Below are 13,233 nucleotides of genomic sequence, written 5' to 3'. Positions count from 1 at the left end.
CATTAATTCTGATTGCTTTTCCTTCTGAATTTATCTCAGTTCATGCAATTTGCCTTTTTACTTTGTGAATGGGGGTAATTTGTTAATAGATAGTATTTCCAAGTGTTTCGAAACTGTTTTGTAAGCATTTGCTTCAACATATCCTTATTTCCTCCACCCCATAAAAAATAAGTTTAGAAGAACATGGATACTAGGAAAAGATAAAACTGGAGTACCAATGGTCTAGACCCCATTTTATTAAGCATTCTTGCCTAGATAGACCCAGCTATATACTGACTGAATCCTCCATAGTAAGGGAGGGAGTGGCAATTCTCATTTACTCCCCATCCCCACCCCCAGAATATCCAAAAGATATATAAAGAGAAGAAGAGCCTTGTAAGCCCCTTTGGGGCTTCTTCAAGCAGTGCTGATTGCCCCCTGCAGTTCAGGGGTAGAGACAATTTGCAGAAAATTAAATTCCTATTTTTAAAACCCAAGGCTTTCTTCAGTGAGTGTCTTGGGAACCCCTGTGTGAGGAAGTTTTTGTTTTGGTTTGTTTTTCCCAGGGAGGGTCCTAAGACTAAATTTTACTCTAGAATGTCCCTAGGAGTGTGTTGTTGTTGTTGATGGTGATACATATGTTACACTAGAGTAAACTCATAATGCCCCTGCTTATACACTAATATCCTCCCATAGAGAAAGTAAGCCTTAGGCTGGCCCCTAGAAATAATGGAATAAGGATAATTTATATTGGCCACTGATAGCATGTATCTAGAGTCTGGTATTGAACCGGCTGGTTATGATCTCAATGTCAGGTAGGCTGACATTGTCAAAGAGTTGATTATCTACATGTTTGACATGGGTTGCCCTCTCTCAGTTATTTGAACATATTTCATGAAGATATAAAACTGAGGGTAATAAAGTATAATCTGATAATAAGATTCCATCTTTTAATTAAAAAGCAAGAGTTTTGTTCCACTGAATGATAAGTTAAGGAAAACAGATGTTAAAGGGAAGAAAAGGCTAATAAAATCCCAGAAATTATATATTGTTTTTATCTGGAAACTTCAGACTTTTAAAAGAAAAATTAGGACAGATTATTCCATATGCCCATGAGCAAGACAGAGTGAAACTTACCAATCAACCCACTGATCTCACTGGCCAGCCTTTGTAGTCACTCCCACCCACCCCCACCTTGAGTTCACCAAAATCCCAGGAGACAAATACCAGAAAGTAACCTCAGCTCTTTCACCAAAAATTCCCCTAGCACTCCTACTCAGAGAAGAAGCATCCCAAGGGTGCTGCCATTTTCCACTTTCCTCTCCCTTTACCTTCCTTCCTAGCTTGCAATATTTGATGGCAAGAGCACTTTCAGCCAGCATAGGCAGCTGCAAATATTTGACCCCCATCTCATTCTTACTTTTGCATGTTTTTCTGGGAAAGAGTTGCTAGCTCTTTGACAGCGACCTGTTTTCGTATGACTTAGGTGCAAGATTCATAGAAATGTATCTCTCAGCCAACTTGGGGTGTGATTTAAGATCTATGTGTGGATGGGCAGAGTAGAACTAATTCCAGTCAGCTATACAAACTGAGATGTTGGATTTTAAGAGCCTTGGTCGTTGCTAAGATACAGGGTATCTTTGGAGGCTATCCAGACTATTTTTTCCCCCACTATCATAGCAATTCTGAATATTTCCTCTTACAAATGTAGTTAGATAGGTTATATGCCAAACTGAAGCTAGAATTGTTACAAAACATTTCCTTGAGTGCAGTTTTCTTTAGTGTTGTTTCATTCATCTACTGTATACTAGTGGAAAAAATAAAATCAAAAAGCCCTATTAAATAAATGTGCCAAGTAACAAGCAAAAAAGGAAAGTTTCTACAACTTTTATGTGCCCAGAATTGTCTCACAAGCATTTTTCCCTCTATTTAAAAATTGATAACCTAGAAATAAAGATTGCAGAGGTCTACAAATTGTTTATGGTACAAAAGTGGCACCTACTGGTAAGTCACAGCTAAATTTGGATTTTAGATTTGTGTATGACCTTGACCGCAGTTATATCCTCTTGAGAAGCCTTTCTAATGATTTTCTATGTCTGGAAGGGCAACCCTCTTTAGATGTATAAATATTAAAAAAGGCATCTTTGGGAATGAGAGTGCTAGTTTCAGAGCTACAAAATAACTCTTTAGCTTATAATTAAAAACAACTACTAGCTAAGTAACCAGAAGCGCTATTTATAAAAGGGGAATTTTTTTTTAAATTGGTTTTGCTTCAAAATAAAATTGGGCAAATCTTGGACATTCATCCTGGCCTCTGGCCTAACAAATCAGCTTTTTATTGTCTGAATCCCACAATATGGATCGTAGGTTAGGTAGACTCTTGTCTGGCCCCTGCCCATTGAATTCTTCAAGGCTGTTCCAGCCATCTGACCCAGAGAACAGACAGACCTTTTCCTGACTCTGGAGTTTTTCACTGCCACTTTTTTTTCTGTCTGTGTGACATCTCTGGAACTATAGAAATCTCCCATAGGGGGAATTTGGACACTAGTATGTAATGATGCATGCTTGAGACACTTGAGTCAGGCACCTAGGTTGTAAGCATTATGGTCTTGTGATGTACTTACTTGGGGAAAATTATAGATTTTTTCCAACTTCAAAGAGCTTCCTACCTGCTTAGAATTTTTTTCCCCACTTTCAAAGCCAGCCAGCCTATGGGTGGGCACTACAAAGAGAACAGTAATAATAAAAAAAAAAATCAAAGGGCACAAGGACCTCTTAGAGGAAGGTTTCCCAGATGTAATAAATTGGGAGGGTCATCTGGAGGTCTCTGTTTGCCTTGAGCTTTCCCGACCCATACAAAGAGTCCTCAGTAAGAATCTGAGCATCATGGAGTTATCAAGTTGGTTTTGACTCTTGAGTACGTAAAGATGATTTTTCAATAATATGCATGTAAGAAATTGCTACAGAAGCCTACTAAAGCAAAGGAGAACCGGCTGTGTATAGATTGTCTTGCCACCTCCAACAGCAAGATGTCTTCTCTCTTGTCCAGTGATTTTAGAAATACCCCCAACAGAGTGTAAGCACAAGGGCAGGGATGGATTGTGTTGGCTTTGTAGCCAGAGGTCTTGGCCGCGTGCTCCCTAATAGTAGGCACATCATAAAAGCTTGTTAGTTGGTTTCGTGCTCTTTGTGCCCCTACAATATGAATAGTTGCTTGAACCGAACTGAAGAAGGCTAAAGCGACGCCTCAACCCAGACTACGAAACCTTACATTTAATTTGGTTAACTGCTTTTTGAATAAACACCTGGCCCAGGATTCTCGCCCACATTTGATAAGCATTTATGAATGTCACATCCTCTGCCACCTGCCAGCTATCACTTTCCCATTCCTCTACCCCCAACTTTCCCAATCTCCTCCGCCCACCACAGCTCCCGTTGTATGGACTAAGGATTAACTCAACATCTTTCCTTGCTGTCAGCCTATGGCCTAATAGAGTTAGTAGAGTGGGCTCTTTAGAGGTGCTGGTCTTGACAAGGAAAGCTCCTGTAATCTTGCCTTTGTTTAGAAATATGAACTTCGAAACCCTATTGCGGAGAGTGTCGGGAGTCACACTGATCCGAGGCCTTGGGCAAATTCATTTGAATTGCTTTGAAATTGGATATTCAAAATTCAATAAAATAAGCCAGCCTGATGGTACAGCTGCAGCATTCCACCCATCCAGCTGGGTAAGCCGAGATGATTTCAAGGCCCTGGACTAGCAAAGCCAGGGTGTGATGTGAAGATTATACAGATAGCTGCCAGAGAAGTCTTTCTGGCAACCAAGCCTGCCGAATCTTCCCTGCCAGCTGATTTACAGAGCAAGGCTGGCTTTGGCTCTAAGTGGCTACACTTTCTGGCCCGCCCAGGCAGAGACTTGGTGCGAGCTGCAATTATGGCCAGAGTCCAGGGGGAAGGGATTGCCTCAAGGGCAAATGGATGAGGTGTCGAAAAAACAATAAAATCACAACACTCCAGTTGTTTGGAAAGTGGCTGGCCCTCCAGAAAGCATTGACACCGATCCAGAGCTATCAGATATGTAGGCGGGTTTAATTAAATTGTATGCAGATGCAGACAAACATCATAATTTGCCCTTGAGCAAACACTCCTGCTTTTGCCCGTAAAGCAGAACGTGTGATCCCAGATGGCACTCATTCAATGCCATACCTAGCAAGGTACCATCCGTCACTGTCCACTTGGTAAAACAGTTCTACCAGTGGGTTCGAGAGAAGAGTGCACAACGCTCTTTCTCCCACTTGGCCAAAATACTTTGGCCTCTCACCTGTGTAGGCAAAAGACATAACAAGTTCATCCTAATTACAATTTCTAAATGGGAAATGTGTGTGTCTGTGTGTGTGAGGGAAAGTGAGTTGAGTGTATAGATAGCTAGATAGACAGAGAGATAGATAAATAGACAGATGGATGGATGGATGGATGGATGGATGGACGTATGGATATGTAGACAGACAGATAGAGAGATAGACAGATGGTCAGATGGATAGATAGACAGAGAGGCAAACATAGAGAAAGATAGACAGACAGATAGATAGATGGACAGACAGGATAGGTGGATAGATAGATAGATAGATAGATAGATAGATAGATAGATAGATAGATAGATAGATAGATAGACAGACAGATAGTTGAATATATAGACAGGTAGATAGATAGATACATACATACATACATACATACACAGAGAAACAAATACAGATGGGTAGACAGATAGACAGAGATATATAGGTATCTATGTACATATGTGTATTTATCTATGTGTGCATTTATGCGTGTATTTATGTATATGTATGTAAATACACACATAAAATAAGTTCTACAGGAGGACTGACTGTAGCTTAAGCAGCCTCCTCAACTGGGTACACCCCTCCTATTTTCCATGTTGTTTCTCAAATGAATCTCTTTGTATGTGTGTGCATATGTGTCTGCGCATGCCCAAGCCTCACACTGACTGATCTCTAGAGAAGGAAGCTGTTAACCTTCCAGCCGTCAAACACGAGACATCCCGTTGCACCATACCTAAAATTCAGGTAATATGAGCGTGTACTGGGACATTGTCTGATTCCCATTCCATTGGTCTGTGTGCTATAGCCCCAATCACACAAGGACCAGCCATGAAATTTAATTTGGAGTTTTACAGACACATTTTGAATCGGAAATCTCAATAATAACTTTCCCTTTGCTCAGCCTTTTAACTGTGAAATTCAGTTGGGGAGTTTCGAAGCAGCAGGTAATGTCAGAGCACTCTAGAGGGATTTTGCCAGAATTCTACTAAAGTGCTTGCAAGTGTCATTTCCATATTTAACTAATTTCAGTTTTTAATTAGCTCCATGTGAAAAATGAGAGTTCACGCTGAGCTCCTCTGTCAGCACAGACGCTTGTTTCCTTTCTAGGCTCTCAGGACAATTAAGAAAAAAATAGTTGATGCTACAGTAAGTGTGATCATGCATGGCTCTCTCAAGCCTTAATATTGTTCACTGACAGTGAGTAAGTGACACTGCTGGGTCCCACTCACCAAACTGGGAAAGAGCAATTTGGAAAACGTTTTTAGATGCAAATTTGATTTGTAGAAGGAGCTGCTCCTAACTTCTTTTTCTTTTTTTTAAACCCTTACCTTCTGTCTTAGAATCGACACTAAGAATGGGTTCCAAGGCAGAAGAGTGGTAAGGGCTGGACAACTGAGGTTAAGTGACTTGTCCGGAGTCAACAGCTAGGAAACTTCTAAGGAGATTTGAACCTAATACCTCCCATCTCCAGGCCTGGCTCTATCCACTGAGTCACCTTATTTACTCTGTGCCTGTAATTTAGCCATAGAAAGTACAATCTCACCTCTGAATTTACCAAATTTCACTGATAAAAACAAATTTCATTGTTGTCTTCTGTACATTAAGCTCCAGTATCCTCCTGCCCCAAAGAAATCTTCTCAGGAACTCCTACTTATGAAAATTTGGGATATTGAAACTCAAAGCAGTCATGCAAATGAGTTAATCCTGCACACAAACTGTCAATTTATCATTTGGTTTCAAATATAAAACCACATACTCTTCAAAAAAGTGTTTTCAGAGTTTCTATTTTGCATACTGTGCAAAATCTTTGATATGATCAAGTTTCTGAAATGATTTGAAAAAGCCAGATAGACATAGGATCTGTTTCTCCTTTATACTGCACCAATTGTACTTGCCTTGCTTGTTTAAAAGAGAAAGATCTTTTAAAAGTTCAGAAAATAATAAAAATGGGAAATTGGTTTAATATTGTCTTTTCTGTTATGAATGCAATGCAGTTTTTCTTGAAGATTATTTTTAACAGTTGCATAGTGAATCCTCTACTTGAAGTGGTCATGATGAACAGATAATAAGATATGACAGAACACTAGATTTCCCCTATTTAAATTGTCAAGCTGAAATACAAATGGAAAGAGGAAGCCTCTGTTTTCAGGCTTTCCTGGCCTTTTGAAGGGACTTGGAGAGAGACAGGCTAGTATAATGGAATTAGAATCATAAGATCTGGATGTGAATTCCAGCTCTGCTGCATGTGAGACCTTAAACAAATTACTTGAATTTTCGTGGTCTTCATTTGCCTCATTTGTAACAGGAGTTTCCTTCCAGTTCTTGATATTGTGAACAGGTGATCATTGTTTTTTTAGAATCACAGCAATATTCTTTATTTGCTCCCTATGCATTAGCATCATTGAGCTGAGATGGTACCAGTTATAAAGATATTGTGGTTGGAGGGAATTTGGGAAAATTTGGACACCAATACACTGTTGGTGGGACTGTTAACTGAAAAAACCCTTCTGGAGAGCAATATGGAACTATGCCCAAAGGGCCATAAAATTGTACACCCTTTGACTCAAAAATACCACTACTAGATGTATATCCCAAAGAGATCAGAATTAAGGAAAATGATCCACTTGTAGAAAAAATAATTTGAGCAGCTTTCTTTGTGATAGCAAAGAATTGGAAACTGAGATGATGTCAATCAATTGGGGAATAGCTGAACAAGTTGTGGTATGTGGTTGTAATGGAATGCTATTGTACCATAAGAAATTACAAATAGGAGGATTTCAGAGAAACATGGAAAGACTTATATGAACTGATGCAAAGAGATGCGAGCAGAACCAGCATAGTTTATATAGTAACAGAACTATTGTATGATGATCAACTGTGAAGGTCTAAACTATTTTCAGCAAAACAAGTTTCCAAGATAACTCCAAGGGACTTGTGATAAAAAAAGTGCTATCTACAGCCAAAGAAGGAACTGTTGGAGTCTGACTGCAGATCAAAGCTTGCCATCTTTCACTTTATTTCCTTCATGAGTTTTTTTATTGTATGTGTGATATGTGTCTTCTGTCATGGCATGAGGAATATATAAATATGCATCACACAAAAGCACTGGTATAACTTATATCAGACTATTTCCCGCCTGAGAAAGGGGAAGACAAGGGAGGGAGGGAGAGAATCTGAATCATAAAATGTCATAAAACAGTTGTCAAAAAATTGTTTCTCCATATAACTGAAAAAATTTTAAGTTAAAGAAAAAAGAAAGATATTGTGATTTTAAGAGCCTTAGGAAAGCTCTCAGTACCTAAAATAACCTTTGGATCATGATAAAATTTAAATCTGAAAGCCTCCCACTAAAATTCAGATAGTCTCTGGTAATTCTTAAATCTTTAAAGACTAACTGTAATACTTGAACAAAGTAGCGAGATCATGACCTTGGGAAAATAATTCAGGTCAATAGCATGCTGGACTTGGAAACAGAAGAATGAGATTCCAATCCTGCCACAGTAGCAGTATGAATAATGGGCAAGTCATTTAATCTCTCTCAGCCTCAGTTTTCCCTTCTTTAAAATGAAAGGTATAGTACTTCTGGTAACTGCCTCAGAAAACAGTTGTAAGGCTCAAATGATATTTCATGTAAGTACTTAAAGATTTCTATAAATATATTATTATCACACATAGGCAGGTAGGTGGCAGAACAGATAGAGTGCTGGGCCTGGAGTCAAGAATACTTATCTTCCTGAGTTCAGATTTGACCTGAGACACTTACTAGCTTGGTGACCCTGGAAAATTCACTTACCTCTGTTTGCCTCAGTTTCCTTATCTGTAAAATGAACTGAAAAAGGAAATAGCAAACTACTCCAGTATCTTTGCCAAGAAAACCCAAAATGGGGTCATGAAGAGTCAGACATAATTGAAAACCACTCAACAATAACAAATTATTACACATAATGTAATGTAACCTAATTATGCCAACTTGTGTCTCTCTCTTGTCCTTTGGGTTACCTGCCATTCTGATTCTTCAAAGGTTTTGGTATTTCATACTTCCCACATTATGGTATTATCAGAAGATTATTAATATTAAAAATTAATTTCATTTTATTAATGTAATTGTTAAAAAAAACACTGTATAATTCCTTAATTGCAATCCATCTCATTCTTCTATTTATTTGTTTCATTCAGTCTATTTGTAGTTTTTGTCCAAAAGTACTGAGAAGTTAATTCACTGAGCTGCTCATCCTACTATATGTCATGATATTAGGAAGACCTCCATCCATTTGACTTTTCTTGTGCAGATTGCTAAGATGATCGCCTTTGAATGGTCATAGAATCCACTGAGGAGATATGCTGGGGTATGTCTAATGCAGTCAGCATAATACCCTCCTCATCTGGAGAGCTGAACCATCAAACCCTCTTCTATTTGGAAACAGGAAGATATCTGTCATGAAAGGCAACCATCTTTAGGATTATAAATCTTATTCTTTTATGCCTCATTTATTATTGATTATGTAAAAACCTTTTTAAAAAAACTATCAAGGAACCTTGCATGATTTCAGTATATACCTGGAAGATCCCTTCTTATAGGAGAACCTCTAAAGCTGCTTTGATCCACTGACCCAATTCTTTTTTATTTTTTTATTTTTTGTAATTAAACAATTAAAGACAAAGTGGGGTCTCATATTCTCTATGTTTCTTAGCCAGTTTTATGATTATAAAAAAGTTGGAGAAAAATATAGCTTATTTCTTATTTCTGACACTTCTTTTAAAAATGCCTTCCTTCTTCCTCCATATTGTTTTGAAGGTGAGTTTGTTTGCACTGTAAAATCATGTTGCCTTTGACATCTCTCCTGCTGGCATGTAGATTAGAGTTTTACTGACTGTGACAGTTTCTGGCCTCTTTCAGCCTTCTTCTTATGACAACTGTTTTACATCAGTTATTAAAGGATCCTTTCTTCTGTATTCTAATTTCTTCTTATTTGATAGTTTCTGAATTTTCTTTCATTTTTAAAGATGTGACTGTACATAGACAATGGATTCCAAAGAAGCTTCTACATCAGTGAATGATTACTTCCTTTCAGTTAAGATAGGGATAGGGAGTAAGCTTATGATTTTATTGGAATAGGGATCTCCTTGGTGAGGTAACTCCATCTGTCACTGCAGGTCAGTACCTTCTGGGCAACACATAAGTCTTAGAGAATGCCTAAAGCATTGGCATGTGTCAGTAACGAGACTGGAACCCAGACCTTCATGTCTGTAAAGACAGCTATCCCTTTGTACCAAAGCTTAAGGTCAATTTAACCTTTTAAAATAATCATTTGGCATTGGGAAAGCTAGGTGGCACAGTAGATAGAGAGCCAAGCCTGGAGCGAGGAATTTATGGGTTCAAATATGACCTCAGATACTTTTTAGCTATGTGACCCTGGGCAAGTCTTTATGTCTCCTGGCTTTATTGATAGTGAGAATTTCCACATTAACATGGTCCAGTTACTTCAATAGAGTACCAGCAGTTAACTTAATGTTTGTAGAAGGTCCAAAATGGTGTGAATCTTATTCTTTCTTTTCTACCATATTCTCAGTATTATTGCAGAACCAGAAGGGATCAGGAAAAGACAGAGGGGCATTTTTAAAAAAAGTTTAGCTCTTTCACAGATTTCCATGATAAAGAATACATTACCTTGTGGCCCGCATACTGGCAATGAACTTGCCCCACATTTTGTTAGACTGGTCCCCATACAGAAAATACTTGCTCTGCTGGGCGGCCCAACCTTCCAGAAAATAATCACCTTCATGCCAAATTGGGGAATCAAAGTAGAATTTTGGGATAGTGAGACAACCATAACTAAAAGAAAGCAAGCCAGAAGATTAAGTTCCTCACAAGTGCAGTACAGGAGTAGGGAGAAATTTTTCCCTTAAACCATCAGGGTGGAACCTAGAGCACTAACATATTACATGAGTGTAGCATCCCTTCTGGTTTCACTCTACCAGCCCCTGCCTATGCTGGCATCAAGTATATCACAGGAGTCTAATCCTAAAGGGCTGAGTTCAGTTCTGTTCTTAGTTTAGTACTAAAACAGCACGCTGTAGAGAAAAGGGGCCTGGACCTGGAATCTAGAGAGACCAATTAACTCACTGACTCTATAATTTTAGGCAACTCTACTTTTTTAAACCTATAATTCTTCATCCATAAAACGGTGATAATAATCTACCTCATGGAGCTGTGATGAATTAATGAATGAAAGAATAAATGATGAATTAATAAATGAACGGGGTACTTATTACATGCTCATTTTGTGCAAAGCACAAAACTAAGCACTAGGGACACAAATCGAAAAATAAGAGAATCTTTGTTCCCAAAAGAGCTCCGGTTCTAATGGGGGGAGCAAACACACATGGGTGTAATGTGATCATGTGTAAAAAGTGTTTTGTAAACCATAAGGAGCTATATAATAATGTCCATTACTATTAATAATTCACCTAGGAAACCCTTTTTAAGTATCTTCTAAGTATTTGAGGCTGAGTTAAGATATTGCCTCATAAAGTCCTTTTCAAAATGTAAACACAAGATATTTATTTACCTAGGAAGGAAAGACAGCATATGAAATCATTTAGACAATTAATGTAGATTAGGTTTTCAGATTGACTAGCTTAATTTTGTAAAATCATGGCCTTGAGGAAAGAAATTTTGGTTCCAGCCCATCTTGCTAGAAGCAGAAGGAACCAAAACATAGTGTACTTAACTGCCCACAATGAGTAGACCTGGGTGGGAGTTGAATTGGGGAGGATTAGTAGAGGACAGCCTGAGAACACAGAATATATGGCAGCATAAAACTAGCTAAAGGAATCAATCAGTAATCATTTATTAAGCACTTATATGTTCAGTGCTAAAGAAATAAAGACAGAACCAGAAAAAGGAACCCTTGTCCTCAAAGAGCCTACTTTTCATGGAGAACAGCATATAAATAAATATATATTATATCTATAGTAGAAAAAAGTTAACCTAAGAGGGGAATCTTTAAATGATTGGAAGACCAGGAAAGTCCCCTGAGGAAGGTGGCATTTGAGCTTAGTTGTAAAGAAGTCAGGGATGTGTGGAAAGGCAGAAGTAAAGGAGGAGAGCATTCTAGGCATGAGAGAGAGCCAAGTGAAGAGAATATTGATGAACTGTTGTGGGTTAGGAACAGCAAAGAGACCATCTATCGTTGCATCATAGAGGGTGTAGAAGATAGTTAAGAAGAGAAGACTGGAAATGTAGGAAGAGACCAAATTGTGTAACGTCTTAAAAACCAACCAGAAGAGGTTATATTTGATCTTGGAGGCAATAAGGGAGCTGCTGGAGTCTCAAGTTAGGAAGTTTAAACCTATGCTTTAAGAAATTTATTTTGGTAGCTATGTGGGAGATGACTTGGAATGGGAGATGAGGCAAGAAGACTAATGTGCAGGCTGTTGTAATAGACCAGGTAAGAGATGATGAGAGCCTGAAATAGAATGGTGGCTATGTGAGTGAAGAAAAGGAAAGGTAGGAGAAATATTGTGAAGCTAGAAACAATGAGAATTGGCAAGGGATTGGATATTTGCAGTGAATAGGACTAACGTGTCAAGGAGGACGTTAAGGTTCTGACTCCTGGGACAATCTGATAAAAGATCAAAGAAAGAGGGAAAGGCCTTAAATATGCTGGAAACTAAGGAGATACCCATCAGTTGGGAAATGGTTGAACAATTTGTGATATGTAAATGTAATGAAATACTATTTTAATTTAAGAAATGAGGAAATAGAGAGATGGAAAAGAGACATGGAAATACTTGTATTAACTGATATAAAATGGGCTGAACCAGAAGAATAATTTCTACTAAAACATCAATATCACAAAAATAAAGAATTTGAAGATTCTCTGGCTTCCAGTCTCAGCTAAACATCTTCCCTTTTACAAGAAGTCTTTCTCAGTCCCTCTCAATTCTAATGCCTTCCCTCTATTAATTATTTCTTATTTATATTGTAAATAGCTTATTTTGGATACATTTGTTTCTAAGCTGTCTTCCCTATTAGATTATAAGCCCTATGACAGCAAGAACTGTTTTACTTCTTTTTGTTTTCCCAGAACTTAGACCAGTGTCTGGCACACATTAGGCACTTAATAAATGTTTATTTCTTGATCAATTTATCATATAAATTAATAGAGAATTAAAGAAAGCTGTAAAAAAATTATAATATTCTTTTCCAAGAGAAACAAATGTTCACATTAACTTTGTCCAAAAATCTATGTCTCATTCTTTTTTCCCCTTTCCCTACCCACCCCCATTCCCCTCCCCAGGAAGGCAAGTAATATGATATAGATTGTCTTTTTATCATCATTAGGGGGAATGATAATGAGTCCTGTTTTGGTAATGTCAAGTTTAAGATGACTATGGAATGTCTAGTAGGCAGTTGGAGGTACAATGTCAGAGCCCAGAAGAGAGACGAGGGATTGATTATACATCTAGGATCATCTGCATAGAGATGATAAATGAACCTTCAAGAGTTGATGAGTTTACTTACTACGGGAGATGATATAAAGAGAAAAGAGAATCAGGTCCAAGACAAAGCTTTGGGATTCATCCACAGAGACGTTGGCAAGGATGAAGACAGACTAAGCAGGTTGAGTAGGAGTGACCAGACGAATAGGAGGAGAACCAGGAGAGAACAATATCCTGAATACTCAGAGAAAAGAGAATATTTAGTGTGGGAAGGTGATTGACCATGTCATATGCTTCAGAGAAGTGAGGAATGAGGTTTGAGAAAAGCCCATTAGATTTAGCAATCGAGACATCATTAGTAACTTTGGAGAGAACAGTTTCAGACAGATGATGAGATTGAAAGCCCAAATTGCAGGGAGTTTAGATGATAGTGAGAAGAGAGGAAGGGTAAGCACAGATATGTAATAAGAT

The 13,233-nt window shown here is 38.1% G+C and overlaps 1 protein-coding gene across 6 annotated transcripts in view; it reads left to right on the top strand.

The window, feature by feature from the left end:
- The window catches only part of TENM2 (teneurin transmembrane protein 2), a 1,052,113-nt gene that overhangs the window by 822,241 nt on the left and 216,639 nt on the right, over positions 1 to 13,233 (top strand). The gene's annotated exons all lie outside the window — the stretch shown is intronic.

Source organism: Gracilinanus agilis, chromosome 2 (genome assembly GCF_016433145.1).
Source record: "Gracilinanus agilis isolate LMUSP501 chromosome 2, AgileGrace, whole genome shotgun sequence".
Classification (NCBI taxonomy): domain Eukaryota; kingdom Metazoa; phylum Chordata; class Mammalia; order Didelphimorphia; family Didelphidae; genus Gracilinanus; species Gracilinanus agilis.
This window is presented reverse-complemented; position numbering and strand designations above follow the sequence as displayed.